Source organism: Engystomops pustulosus, chromosome 10, assembly GCF_040894005.1.
Source record: "Engystomops pustulosus chromosome 10, aEngPut4.maternal, whole genome shotgun sequence".
Classification (NCBI taxonomy): Eukaryota; Metazoa; Chordata; class Amphibia; order Anura; family Leptodactylidae; genus Engystomops; species Engystomops pustulosus.
In genome coordinates this window covers 16,705,422-16,719,897 of record NC_092420.1, presented here as the reverse complement: position 1 = coordinate 16,719,897, position 14,476 = coordinate 16,705,422, and the positions used below count along the sequence as shown (strand labels likewise).

Below are 14,476 nucleotides of genomic sequence, written 5' to 3'. Positions count from 1 at the left end.
AGTTTTCCCTTCCTCCCTAACCGCACTTATAAGTGCTTTGTGATAGGGGGAAGTAGGAGAAGCGCACGCCTTGTGCAGAGGAGGGATTAGCGCACGCCTTGTGCAGAGGAGGGATTAGCGCGCGCCCCGTGTGCAGAGGAGGGATTAGCGCGCGCCCCGTGTGCAGAGGAGGGATTAGCGCGCGCCCCGTGTGCAGAGGAGGGATTAGCGCGCGCCCCGTGTGCAGAGGAGGGAGTAGCGCGCGCCCTGTGTGCAGAGTAGGGTGAAGCGCAGGCAATTTGAGAACTAAACTATACACTTGCTTATTTTTTTAGGAATTTTAGAAGGAGATATATATATATATATAGATATATGAAATGGCAACAGTTTTCTGGTATGACTTTTTGTCTGTCTAAAAAATACAAAAAAGTCAGAAAATTGTCATTTTAACGAAAAAATTTTGAATTTTTGGCCCAAAAAACACAACCAAAAACAGCAAAATTATACTACTAAAGAGTTCATTCAGACAGCTGTCTGGGGGACGTACATGCGACTGCAAATTTGCAGCCGCACATAGGTCACACGTGTGTCACCGTTCCGCGCTGTACACCGGGAAAAGATAGAGCCTGCTTTATCTTTTCCCAGCTGTGTGGCCATGTGCCGCTGTTTTTTATGGAGGGTGGAGGGGTCACCTCCTCCTCTCCAGCACATGCCCACATGGCGCTTATACCGCGTGGGAATGCGCCCTAATATAAACTACAATGTCACGAGAAAACAGTCTCCAAATCAGATAGATAAGTTAATGTGTTAAAAAAAGTTAATAAAAAAGTTATTTTGTTTGTAAATACCAGGACTGGTAAATGTACCATAGATTGTTGTACATGGAAATAGAGAAAAGACTTTATGATAGTATAATAATATTTTATTTTGAACAAGACACCCCCTAATAAGACTAATAAGACCTAGTACCTCTTTAGGAGCAAAAATAGTATAAGACACTTATTGTCTTATTTTCAGGGAAATTCGGTAGATATTAGAGAGATATGAGATGGATGAATAGATTTTGGATATACAGTTATTATAGAGAAATGAGATGGTTATTATATGGAAGCATAGAAGGATAGATACATATTAGAGATAGATAGAATACATAGCTATTAGAGAGATGCAGGATCTGGTCATTAGTTGTCTTTGTTCTGTCCTTGCCTCTGACTCCTGCTCCATATTAGATATTCACAAGTGTTATATTCGTGGCTTATACCGTAACCATGTAAATCAATGTGAAATGTGGCGCACTACTCAACATGATGCAAGATATATTACCTTACCCCATAAATTACTTTTATGTCTTTTGAATTTATTGTAGACGAAAGTTTCAATTACGCTTGTGCCTCTTCTTACTTACCACAGCTCTCACTCTTACTCTTGGATTTTTTGTATTTCTTTTGCCCCTGGAGAAGAATTAACCCTTAACCTAACTCACTTTTATTACCAATTTGATTGACAATAAACTCCAGACCTCTAAAATTCACAAAAAAAAGCACCGCCACTCCTGTCCACAACATGGCTCTTATTGCACCCCAATACCCTGTTCGCCAAATGTCACAAACATCACACTAGGTTTTCTTTTCCAATAATCTAAGAGGCGATGGCCCATGGTTGGAAACTTATGGCTTCTAGAAACAACAGGTCCTGTCTCATATGGTAACTCACTGTTTAGCTGCAATACCAAACTCAACCTGAGAACAGGTGTGGCGCCATTTTAGCAAGACACCAGCCATATCTTCAGACATAAAATAGCAACGGTTTGTAGAATATTATGCAGAATTGACGGTGCAACTGAATAGATTTCATCATTAGGAGACGGTTCTGTTCAGCTCATTAAGGAACTCATTAAGTTGCGGCACAATGGCTTGTCTATCTTCCCCAGCCCCTTGATAATGAAGGGTTTGCCTTTCATTAAACATTTACAATGGCGGACCACTTCATGCAGCTCTGTAATTACTAGACTTCCGTAAATGAACATGGTTCCAGTGAGTGATCAGGGGGACATCACCGTGTAATGCAGAGCATGTGCTTTGTCATTGTGCGATGGCCGGATGTTTCCAACAAAACGGGAACGTTTGTAATTATTGGAACATACGAGTTTACCTTTTTATGGCTCCACAAAATTACAATATCTAGAAGTCAGAGAATCTAATAGATCTCAAAGATACCGTAAGTAATTCAATCAGAATTGGGGGTGTTCCTTAAAGTGACCCTCAAAACAACAAAACAAAGGTTTGACTATATATAAAGAATAATACCTGGTGCCTGGTGTTCTGATCCAGGTGCCTCCGTTGCTTTATGCTCCTTCTTCCTTGAAGAAGTCCATGACCATTTTAGGAGAGACTAAAAATGGAGAAGCGCTGGGACCTGGGTTCAAGTCCCAGGTCAAAGCGTTTGTATGTTCTCTCTATACTTCTGGGTTTCCTCCGGGTCCTCCGGTTTCCGCCCACGCTCCAAAACATACAAATAGGGTATCCCTCCACTAGGCATAAATAGTCAACAGAACAAACCTGTTCTGTTGACACAGAACGAGGCACCAAAAACCTGCATGAAGAATGGTAGAAAGAACGAAGAGCTAGCCTTAGGGTGGTTGATCACTTTTGTAATAAATTCTAAAGGATACACTGCAAAATGGTTGTTTCCAACAGGTACTAGAACCATGGGATAGCCATAGGCCAGTGCGACCACTTATGCCTCAATGGGGAAAATAAAAGAGTTGGAGCCAAAAGGGGTAAAAGGAAAGAGTTTTTCCATTGGAGGCAGTAGGTAGTCAGAGGTTACCCAGAAAAACTCCATGACTCTATAATGAGATGAACGGACATTCCGACATTCAGGTTTAGCCGCCAGATTGCCATCCCAGCAGACAATACAGCAAATTGATGCCATGCCTATGATTGACCATGGGGTTTCCCTATCCAGGATCTAAGGGCGTCAATTTGGTACATTGGCTGTTCTCCCGCCAATCCGGCAATAGGTCCGGGTCAGGCTGAACTTTAACGTTGGATCTGAGCATCCGATCCCATCTATATTTAGTCAACTTTTTTTTATGAGCCAAGACATCCAGCCAACTGAGTTGCAGTCAGAAAGCAACCTGTGTCTGGTTGGTGACTTATCGAGGGGTCTGGAGTTTACCCTATGGGTTGGGCTCTATTTCATTTTCCTACTGCATTCAGTGGATAAGGATGGGGAGGCTCCTGATACACCCAGATGTCTTTCACAAAATAAGAAGGAAGAAGAAGAACAACGAGGGCACCGCCGATTCTCTAGAACACAGAAAGTTGTAATTGTAATATTTGACAAAAAAAAAAAAAGAAGAAGAAGAAGAAGAAAGGAAAGTGCTAGATTATCACACGGTAAATCAGTGACAGTATATTTACAATATCAATAATACAATCTAACTCTCCCCTTTTTGGATCCCCTTGGTGAATAGTCCCCATTGTTCTGTTGATTTGGAATTTCTAACTCCTGGTGGTTCCGGTTTTCTTTTACAAACAAGTCAACATTTTGTTTCAGAAGCCAATTCTTTTTGTCTCCTGTAAGTCCTCTGCACACTAAAAGCAGGAAGAGGATGTGCGGTACGTCTCGAAAACGAGTGATTAAAGTTATTCTGTAAAAAAAAACGACGCACTTGTTTATATTTCCCAGGAGATCCAAGCCGAGTAAACAATGTTTCTCATTCCAGCACTTTCTTTTTCCTACAAAAATTGTATGTGTATTTGTGGGCACATACATTATTCATTGAATGGTGAAGGATGAGAAGTCAGACATCAAGCAGTGCCCCTTGAGAAAAATAGCATGCAAATGAGCCCTCATCCAAATAGAAAAACTGTTTTAGCACCACCTAGTGGAGGTAGCGGGTCAGTAAATTAATGACTTTCCACCGGTCTCCAACCCGTGGCTCTCCAGATATTGTAACTTAAGCTGTCAGGTCGTTCTAGGTCAGGGGTGGCGAACCTATGGCATGGGTGCCAGAGGTGGCACTCGGAGCCCTTTCTGTGAGCACTCAGGCCATCACCAGAGATGATTCCAGGTATCTTCCTGCAGTCCCAGACAGCCCAGGACTTGCTGTGCACAGAGCTATTTTAAAGTGACAGCTCGACCTGGGACTACTGGAGGAGTGGGAATGTGTGGACAGATTTGGATATCAAATGATCATCCAAATTTCTTCTATTTTGTTTCTTATTGGTTTCCTCGGGGTGCAGATATGAATGAAAGCTGTGACAGAGAAGGGAGTATAAATCACAAATTAAATTTCTGTGCTGGCACTTTGTGATAAATAAGTGGGTCTTGGTTGTAGTTTGGGCACTCGGTCTCTAAAAGGTTTGCCATCACTGTTCTAGGTGATGTAGATCTGCAACATCTGGAAAGTCACAAGTCACTAGTATACATCCATGGAACTATAGGATGGATACGAGATTTGTCTGACTAACTGGGTAGCCCTTTAAAGCTGGTTCTCAGAAAGCAGTAAGGTTCCGTAAGGGCAAGTGCAACTTTAGAGCAGGTTGCAACCTTGTGATATCACTAGAGTCGACTCTTGAGTGATGACCACCACAACCATAACTCAAGATATAAGGAGGAGAGTAGTCGTAGTCAGTACAATCTTACATAAGACTGAGAGTATTGAATGAGAATTTCACGTGGTGCGTAGTAGAGTGCGGAGGCTGAAACAACAGCCAGTATATCACATTGCCTGAAATAACAAGAGTGTCAGGAATCCTACAAGCCAGGGATCTTGGAATATCTCAAAGCCGCCTTCAGTTTTCACATTCTTTGTGCATTGTACGGATGATACAAACACATTGTTTCATGGTAAAACACATAACCTGTCAAACCAGTATCCTGTGGGTTCAGGTGTATGTGTCAAATTAAAGCATGGTGCCAGTTAAACAGCAGGTGAACAGGTTTTCCAACATGTTCATACCATCATTTTTACAAAATTCCGGAAAACAGGTGTATTCAATAATTAATTGTCCTTCTGGACACCAGAACACTCTGGGATTTTCCATACACTTCCAACTGTGCTGAAAATGCAAGATGTGGGCAGTTACTGGTATATTCCTTCAATAGGTAGAACAGGTATTTTCACTACAATTCTATAATAATAATAAATCCTTTATTTATACACTCACCGGCCACTTTATTAGGTACACCATGCTAGTAACCGGTTGGACCCCCTTTTGCCTTCAGAACTGCCTCAATTCTTCGTGGCATAGATACAACAAGGTGCTGGAAGCATTCCTCAGAGATTTTGGTCCATATTGACATGATGGCATCACACAGTTGCCGCAGATTTGTCGGCTGCACATCCATGATGCGAATCTCCCGTTCCACCACATCCCAAAGATGCTCTATTGGATTGAGATCTGGTGACTGTGGAGGCCATTTGAGTCCAGTGACCTCATTGTCATGTTCAAGAAACCAGTCTGAGATGATTCCAGCTTTATGACATGGCACATTATCCTGCTGAAAGTAGCCATCAGATGTTACAGGGTACATTGTGCTCATAAAGGGATGGACATGGTCAGCAACAATACTCAGGTAGGCTGTGGCGTTGTACCAAGGGGCCCAAAGAGTGCCAAGAAAATATTCCCCACACCATGACACCACCACCACCAGCCTGAACCGTTGATACAAGGCAGGATGGATCCATGCTTTCTTGTTGTTGACGCCAAATTCTGACCCTACCATCCGAATGTCGCAGCAGAAATCGAGACTCATCAGACCAGGCAACGTTTTTCCAATCTTCTATTGTCCAATTTCGATGAGCTTGTGCAAATTGTAGCTTCAGTTTCCTGTTCTTAGCTGAAAGGAGTGGCACCCGGTGTGGTCTTCTGCTGCTGTAGCCCATCTGCCTCAAAGTTGGACGTACTGTGCGTTCAGAGATGCTCTTCTGCCTACCTTGGTTGTAACGGGTGGCGATTTGAGTCACTGTTGCCTTTCTATCAGCTCGAACCAGTCTGCCCATTCTCCTCTGACCTCTGGCATCAACAAGGCATTTCCGCCCACAGAACTGCCGCTCACTGGTTTTTTCTTTTTCGGACCATTCTCTGTAAACCCTAGAGATAGTTGTGCGTGAAAATCCCAGTAGATCAGCAGTTTCTGAAATACTCAGACCAGCCCTTCTGGCACCAACAACCATGCCACGTTCAAAGGCATCAAATCACCTTTCTTCCCCATACTGATGCTCGGTTTGAACTGCAGGAGATTGTCTTGCCCATGTCTACATGCCTAAATGCACTGAGTTGCCGCCATGTGATGGGCTGATTAGAAATTAATTGTTAACGAGCAGTTGGACAGTTGTACCTAATAAAGTGGCCGGTGAGTGTATAGCGCACACAGATTACGCAGCGCTGCCCAGAACTTGCAAAATCAGTCCCTGTCCCCAATGGGCTCACAATATAATCAACCTACCAGTATGTTTTGGAATGTGGGAGGAAACTGGAGGACCCAGAGGAAACCCACACAAACACGGAGAGAACATTATGGCTCTTATTTATCAAGCAAATATTTTTTATAACCATCAGGTGGACATGTCTCACTTGGAAATATGGAAATGTGATGTGCGGATACGGACCACAATCAAACGTGGGTGTAAACGCCAACTGCAGGTGTATAGTTTCCCCATCTAGAAGAAACAAGTTATAAGGAGGAACATAGCCCTTTTACATAGTGTCCTACATGTTATAGAGCAGGAGGAGCCGAGCAGATTTTATATAGTACCCTGTCTGAAAGTAGCAGGTTATAGAGCAAAGAGTTTGTATGTTTGCGTGGGTTTCCTCCGGGTACTCCGGTTTCCTCCCACACTCCAAAACATACTGGTAGGTTGTTTAGATTGTGAGCCCCATGGGGACAGGGACCAGTTTGACATGCTTTGTGCAGCGCTGCGTAATCTGTGTGCGCTATATAAAGAATTATTATTATTATTATTAGAGCAGGAGGAGATTAACACTTTTATAGGTATAAAGGATTTAATTCAGGTTTTAAAATGTAATTTTTCTTATAAAATCTTTTTTTTTCTCCAATTTTTCTAATAAATATTATTCTTTTAAATAAAATTGGATTTTCAGACCACTAAATGCTAGACTTATTATGGGTCATCCATCAATACAATTAGGGCCTTGTGCATTATTCTCCCAGAGACAAACAAAACTACTAATTTAGCAAAATTTCCTCTTTGGAAAACTATGGGGAATACTACAATGTGACGTGCCAGAGCACATAGCAGACCCCGACATATCACACACAGGCTACACTGGAGTCAACCTGCTCTCCAAGAATTTCTCAAGGTCAAGTTGCAGAAGATTTATTATGTGTGGAGTGAAATCTTTCAGAAAATGCGCTCATGTTGCCATTTTTGGCAACAATACAATGTAACAATGGGTTGTATGTGCCCAATAGGTCACAAATACTGTATACACAATATACCGTATATACTCGTGTATAAGCTGAGTTTTTCAGCACAAAAAATGTCCTGAAAATCCTCAACTCGGCTTATACACAAATCAATAGCCAGCCCAGCACTTAAAAAAATAAACTTAAATACTCACCCTCCAGTGGCCCCGATGCGCAGCGCTGCTCCCCCGATATCCACGCGGGTCCTCTTCTGTTTTCTATCTTCTTCTGTCTTCTGTAACATCCTGCAGGGCGCCGCCATGTTCTTCTCCCGGCCGTCAGCAGCGGCTATGCGCCTGCGGGTCGGGAAGAACATGGTGGCGCCCTACGGAAGACAGAAGAAGATGGGGGAGCAGCGCTGTGCATCGGGGCCACCAGAGGGCGAGTATGTAAGTTTTTGGGGTTTTTTTTAGTGCTGGGCTCGCTGTACACTACAGGGGGCAGGCTGGGCAGGCTGTACACTACAGGGGGCAGGCTGTACACTACAGGGGGCAGGCTGTACACTACAGGGGGCAGGCTGTACACTACAGGGGGCAGGCTAAATACTACTGGGGGACTTGCTGGCAATATGCTGGGGGGGGTCTGTGATCAATGCATTTCCCACCCTCGGCTTATACTCGAGTCAATAGGTTTTCCCGGTTTTGGTGGTAAAATTGGGGGTCTCGGCTTATACTCGAGTATATACAGTAAATGATTTTTAAAAAGGCGTTTTTTTCCAAGAAACTTTATTTACACGGTCAGAAAAGTCATCTTTAAGTTCTCATCTACAGTTTATGTATTTTGCAGGACTTGTACAATATTCCTTTGTAATCCTGCATATTCATGGTGAGCAGAGCCAGGATGCTGTCAGTGGGAACCCTGTACAGTGATACAGACATTCTGCAGCCCCGCACGTACATGAGTCCGGTGACTGAGAGCAGATCTGGCCAAAGAGACATACACATCCTTTCCTGTCATAACTCTTATTGTAATAACCCAAAATATACAAAAAAAATGTAAAATTTTAAGTATAGACATGCATGGCCAGTGGTTAAGTACAAGTGAGTCACACACATGGGATACCTGTTGGCCAAACTCTCATTTGCTCAGAAAATATACATTGATAGAACATAAAACCCGAAAGGTTTGGTGCCAATTGTACATGTAAAAGGTTAATGGGCTCCTATGATTTGTAGTTAAGGTTAAAAACAGCTGCGGTGAGAAACCAATGGGGCCAAAAAAGTGTCAGCTGAAAATGCAAAAAATTGGGGGAAAGGCCTTTTTCCAAAGCTTCCACCGGAGATCAAGAATCCGGAACATAAAAACCTATAAAAGAGAAAAGGACTTGGTGTTTGTCGGAATAAAACACTTGAGTCAAATTCTTAAAGTGAAAATTGTCTTCTCATTTTTGTGAATTGTGGAGGCGTGGCTTCTGTAAAAGGAGTTCGGTTTAGCAAGCCTTGCCTACAGAAGAAGGTGGAGCTAATGGAGGAGGGCTCCTGCTCCAGCCAGTGGCCATACAGCTAGAGATAAATGTGATCTGAGGTGGACACGGGTGTGGTTAAAGGAAATCTACCATCAAAATCAAGCATGATCAAGCAGGGGCAATTACTCATAAGAAAGTTGGTGTACAAGACGCCTTGGAATTGTGTCAATTCCCCCTCTTACACCATTGGGCGTGGAGTGGTGAGAAGGGGTGCGACTGGCAGCAAAGCGGTGCCAGGGGTAGTGGAAACAGCATACCTTGGCTCACGCAGAATCTTATAAATAGATCCATACAGCGTGACTGTGGTAATCTTCTTATATTTGTTCTATCAACTTTAAAAATGATCCCAACAAGCCTGAAGGGCTCCTGGGGGTGTTACCAGAGCCCACATCATGATTTAGCTTCACAAGCTGTTACACTGCCCCCAGTGTGAGATTACAGCAGGTGGGGTGGGTTCCTGCACAGTGTAAAAGCCGTGAAGCTGCAGCATGGAGGGGGATCTGGGAAAAGTTGATTTTAGAAGAGGATTACCACACAGTGGATCTTTAAGAGTCTCTAGTTTATCCATGATAGTTATGTTATATAGAATGGTTTCCCCTAAATCCCTTCCTCATCCAATTCCTTTCTTTCTCTCGGTTGAACTTGATGGACATTTTACCATTTCCATTGTATAAACGATGTAACCATTGTTAGAAGAACATTGTCCGAAGGACAATCATCTATAACTAGTGTCAGGGAGGCAGGTTACACAAAAATGGCTGAATAATGACATCAGCTGGACTGTGATTAGCATGACCCCCGGCTAATACTTAAAATGGCCGCTTAATTTTCAAAAAGGCTTCCCTTTGGTTCTCTTGGTCCAAGATGTCCGCTGCAGAGGAATATATCATTAACACTATGATTTTGATTTCCTTTAATCTTCTCAGACACTGAAGAATATCAGATCAGAAAATGGCGGAGTATAGGGAAAAAAAAATTAGTAAGAGGTTTACGTTTGTCCAATTGCTTTAAATTGCCGTTCAACACTAAGAATCTCGATAAGAACTTCCTCAGATTACAAGTTTTCAAAGAAAAGCAGCGTTAAAGTTTTAATGGTGACTTGTTTTGGATATATTTCGTCCCCTCCTAGTTGTCTTTTAATACGGTTGTGACTCCAGCAGCTTCATCTGCTCCATAACCCCCTCCACATCACACAACTACAGGAATGGTAATGATAACACCACACATGGCCAGGAGAGAACTGAGCGCAGCGTAATCCCTCACAGGCCGCCGCCATGGATCAAAACCAAACAGTTTCTAATTAGGAATGTGTAACAGAGGCTGAAGGAGATGCTGGAGTCTGTTTCATGCAAGAAGCCTTTTTTTAATCTCTGCGGGATGTTTGATTTTTATGGCTCTTATCTTCTCAGCAGTTTCTGTTGTTCCTCCAAGCATTGTAACCCGGCAACAGACGAGAAGCCATGATTAGCTGCTGCAGCGCGGCATGATGTCATGGCTGAGGCCATCGAGCCTTCCCTAAAGAGCAGGTGAATCCTCTGCTGACCTCGCCTATGTATGCAGATACCTCACCTTATACCAGCACGCGAGAAAGCAAAGAGAGATGATCAGAAAATGGTGGAAATCAGAACTCGAAATGGATCACGTATTAATGTCACAATAAAGTTTTACCAAATGAGTCATATCACCCCCACCAAACAAAAAAAAAAAACAAAATACCAAATGCATAGGCAACAATTAAAACTGAGCCCTGATTGGCTGCTATGGGCAGCAGTGACAATTTTACTGCTAGACAGGTCTTAAATGAGGCCTACAGTATGTACACTACTGGAATGACTGAAATATCAAGTGATACCGTACAAAGTCATTAGGGGAGATTTATCAGAAGTGTCTGAGGTAAAACTGTTCTAGTTGCCCATGGAAACCAACCAGAGATCAGCTTTCATTTTATAAACGGCTGTGGGGAGATGAAAGTTGAGCTCTTTGGTTGCCATGAGCAACTAGTACAGTTTTACCTCAGACACTTCTGTTAAATCTCCCCTAATGACTTTGTACTGTACAGTGGCACTAGATATTTTAGTAACACACTAATTATAGGTTGCCTCATAACCACATTATGGTGCATTTGTGAGACACTATGGTGAAAATCTATTATGAGTGTTGCTGCAGTCTGTTTGCTTAGGGACATAACATATGGTATATTTCACTGGATATTCGATAAACGTGGCACAACTTTAAAAAAGGGGTTGCAAACTTTCATGGAAGACCCGTCCAAAGGTCATTGGGTAAGAGCGGAGCTGCAGTTCCCCAGGTCGACCCCGACAAAGCTATACTCCCGACTCTGCTCTTTGTTTTAAAGGGAACCGGTCAACAGGAGCCCCCTTTTTCTGGCTCCCCCATTTCCCCATAGAGAATAGTGTACACACTGCTAAAGAGTTTTTATCATAAAACTGCCTTTTCCTGAAAAAAAGAGAAGTTAGATCAAAGTTTAGCTTTCTGTATTCTGTATACCTCTGTGTCCTTCATCGCATGGGAGTGGTCAGTGAGGAGCGGTTTCTCCTTCACCCTCGAGAAACCACTCTGTCATGCATCGATTTCACATTTAAAAAAAAAAAAAAAAAAAAAACTCCCATGCCCCTCAATTCTCCTCCTCCCGTTGCTTCCCTCAGGACATCTTACATGTCTGCCCTACTACTTACGGGCCACTCCCATGGGTCTAGGAACACAGCTCTGCATACAGAAAAGTAAACTTTGACTTAACTTTTTTCAGAAAAAGCCAGTTTTACTATAAAAACCTTTTTGGCAACGTGCAGACTATTCTCTATGGGGAATCGAGAAATAGGGCTCCTGATGACAGGTTCCCTTTAATTCTGGCGCTCAGGCTGGTTCCTAATTCAGACTCCCACCAATCTCATATTTTATTACCCTGTCCTATAAATAGGTTATCACATTTAACAATCCCAGGCAATCCCTTTAAGTCTAAGGCCCCTTCTACACTCGCGAGTGTGAAGCGATGAACTCGCATAACACGCGCTGCCCGGATCGCACGGCCCAAACGCTGCAAACCAGAACTGAACTCAGCATGTCAGTTCAGTCCCGGTGTGCAGCGTTCGGGTCATGCATTCTGAGCAGCGCGCGTTGCGAATGGGATGCGAGTTCTTTGCATCACACTCGCGAGTGTAGAAGGGGCCTAACACTTCTGTCCTCAGGTATCACTTCAACCCTTACCAAAGATAGACAAACCATGCATTTGCTAAATTTGGTTGGAAAACTTTTGTGCAAACAGGGCAAAATTGTGGAAAAAAAAACCTATAGTGCTACATGGACTGGTCTCCAATGCATAAAAACGAAAATTTACCAGGCGCAAGCTCACAGAATTGAGAAGCCGCAAATCAAATTGATACATATTATTATTACTACTATGATAATATTACAAAGAAGAAATAATCGGAATAAAAATTTACTGAGCAACTGTATCTAACTAGGCTGAGATACTACAACTAGTCATGAAATATCGTGATAGTATAACAAGTCCTATGACCCATAGATATTAGCATACACATTACATGACCAATTTGTCATGCTTTGTACAGCACTGCGTGATCTGTGTGCGCTATATAAAGAATTATTACATAGCATTTTTTAGGTTTGATGCAAAATAAAAACTAAAAAGCAAACAAAATGGAGATAGAAAAAAATAAAAGAAATGATAGCCTTATATTTCTAAAAGACACTCTTGTATATAAATGTACAGATACTGTGTCTGACGATCTTATCAGCTCAAGGGTTAAACCAAGACAATACGTGATGCTTAATTGATAGCTGCAGAATGAAAATGGGTCCCATGAGGGGAATAACAGCTGTTTCCCGGCAATGGTTACTAAGATTCCACCAATGGCGGTGCAGGAAATTACAGCATCCTCTCTGGATGTAGTAGCACAATGACAGCTATAGATTGATTCATGGGGGTATAAACCGGGATGCATCGAGCGATCAATAATACTACAAATCCCTGGCGTCACCCGTAAGGAATGTCTATACATGTTAATGAGGAAACCTGGGCTGACCACAGGGCATAGATCTGTGCATGAATTGCCTTAAAGGGGTTTCTCATGCAAACTGACTATCCATATCAATAGAATCAATTTTCTATATCAGATTGGTGAGGGTCTAACACCCGGCGCCCCCACAGATAATCTGTTCTCCGCAGAGAAGACAGTAGTGGTGAAACTAGGTTACTACAGACCATTGATTGGAATGGGATCCCAGCTGCAGTGACTCAGTTCAGCCACTACAATGAAAAATGGCGCTGTCTGTTCCCAGTTCCATTCTCTATTTAAAAAAAAAAAAAAAAAGCTGATGTGTGGGGATTTTGGGCGATGGACCCCCACCAATCTAATACTAGAAAAATGCTTTTAGCCTGGGAAACCCATTAAAATTCCTTGCCTAATTACAAAGTTCTAGAAGTCAGACAGACTATGCTCTTCTACAATGGGCATCCATAGGTTTCTTTGAATTCCTCATTTCAGCAGGCTCATGCTTGGGGGCTTAAATACTTATGTGAAGGTTCCCATTATGACAGCTCCTCTCCTCACCCCCAAATGATGGCATAGGGACAGAGTTTTGCAGTAAAAGAGAGCACTGGGGGGCATGGCGTACCCATGCATTGGGTACAAGTCCAATTTTTCTTTTTTTTTTTTTTTTAAGTGGTACGACATTTACTTCTGAAGGAGGTGTTGACCGTCTGTCGGCTTTAAGTTCTGTGTTTCGCAGACTTTTTTTGGACCTTCAGAGGTCCTGGAAGGGCTCTTGTTTACATGAATAGATTGCGAGCCCCATTGGAGACAGGGACTGATTTGGCAAGCTCTGTGCAGCGCTGCGTAATCTGTGTGCTATATAAATAAAGGAATTATAAAATAAAGAAGCTATTATGTGTGAGGATTTCAGCCCTGGGAGGTCCTTCTCTTTAATATGACTACAGAACAGTGTAAAACCTGGTGGATGAACTGAGTGGCCATGGGTTCCCTAGAAGCATTGTGTCCTCGGCCGCCACAAAAAAAAACTCCCAAATTATAATCCACTACAACTAAAAACAATAAAACATTAGCCTATTTCTTACTGTATTTGCAAACAAAATGAATAATAATTAAATAAATAAAGTAATATTTGGGAGTGTTTACCAATTGAAAAAAAATAAATGTAAAAAAAAAAAATTGTCAAAAAGAATCAGAATTTTTTATGCTGCTAAAAACTGGTCTATGTGTTACCACAGTCCGTCCGTGTACATGGAAAGCTGATAAATTGATAGATTTTTCGGAATGCAGCGTACGCCATGTTATTTGTGCCTCACTGCATTCCTGGAAGGATCCTCCATGTAGAACGGTTAAATATAAAGCTTTTTCATCCTGGATTCTTATCTTTCCAAGAAGCATTTTCTCTCAACACCTCATTACATCCTAATAATGATAGCAGCCATGTAGAATAAAAAAATCCAGCGCGCCAAAGTAGGAGGCCGGATCTGTAAATGATCTCTGCTTATTGAAAGAAGCTCAAGGCTACAAATTACAGATTCATTTTAATGGTTTAAACACAAAC

General features: G+C 42.3%; 1 protein-coding gene across 9 annotated transcripts in view; it reads right to left on the bottom strand.

Annotated features, from left to right (window-relative positions):
- MAGI1 (membrane associated guanylate kinase, WW and PDZ domain containing 1) overlaps nucleotides 1-14,476 on the bottom strand; it is a 351,260-nt gene that overhangs the window by 281,884 nt on the left and 54,900 nt on the right. The gene's annotated exons all lie outside the window — the stretch shown is intronic.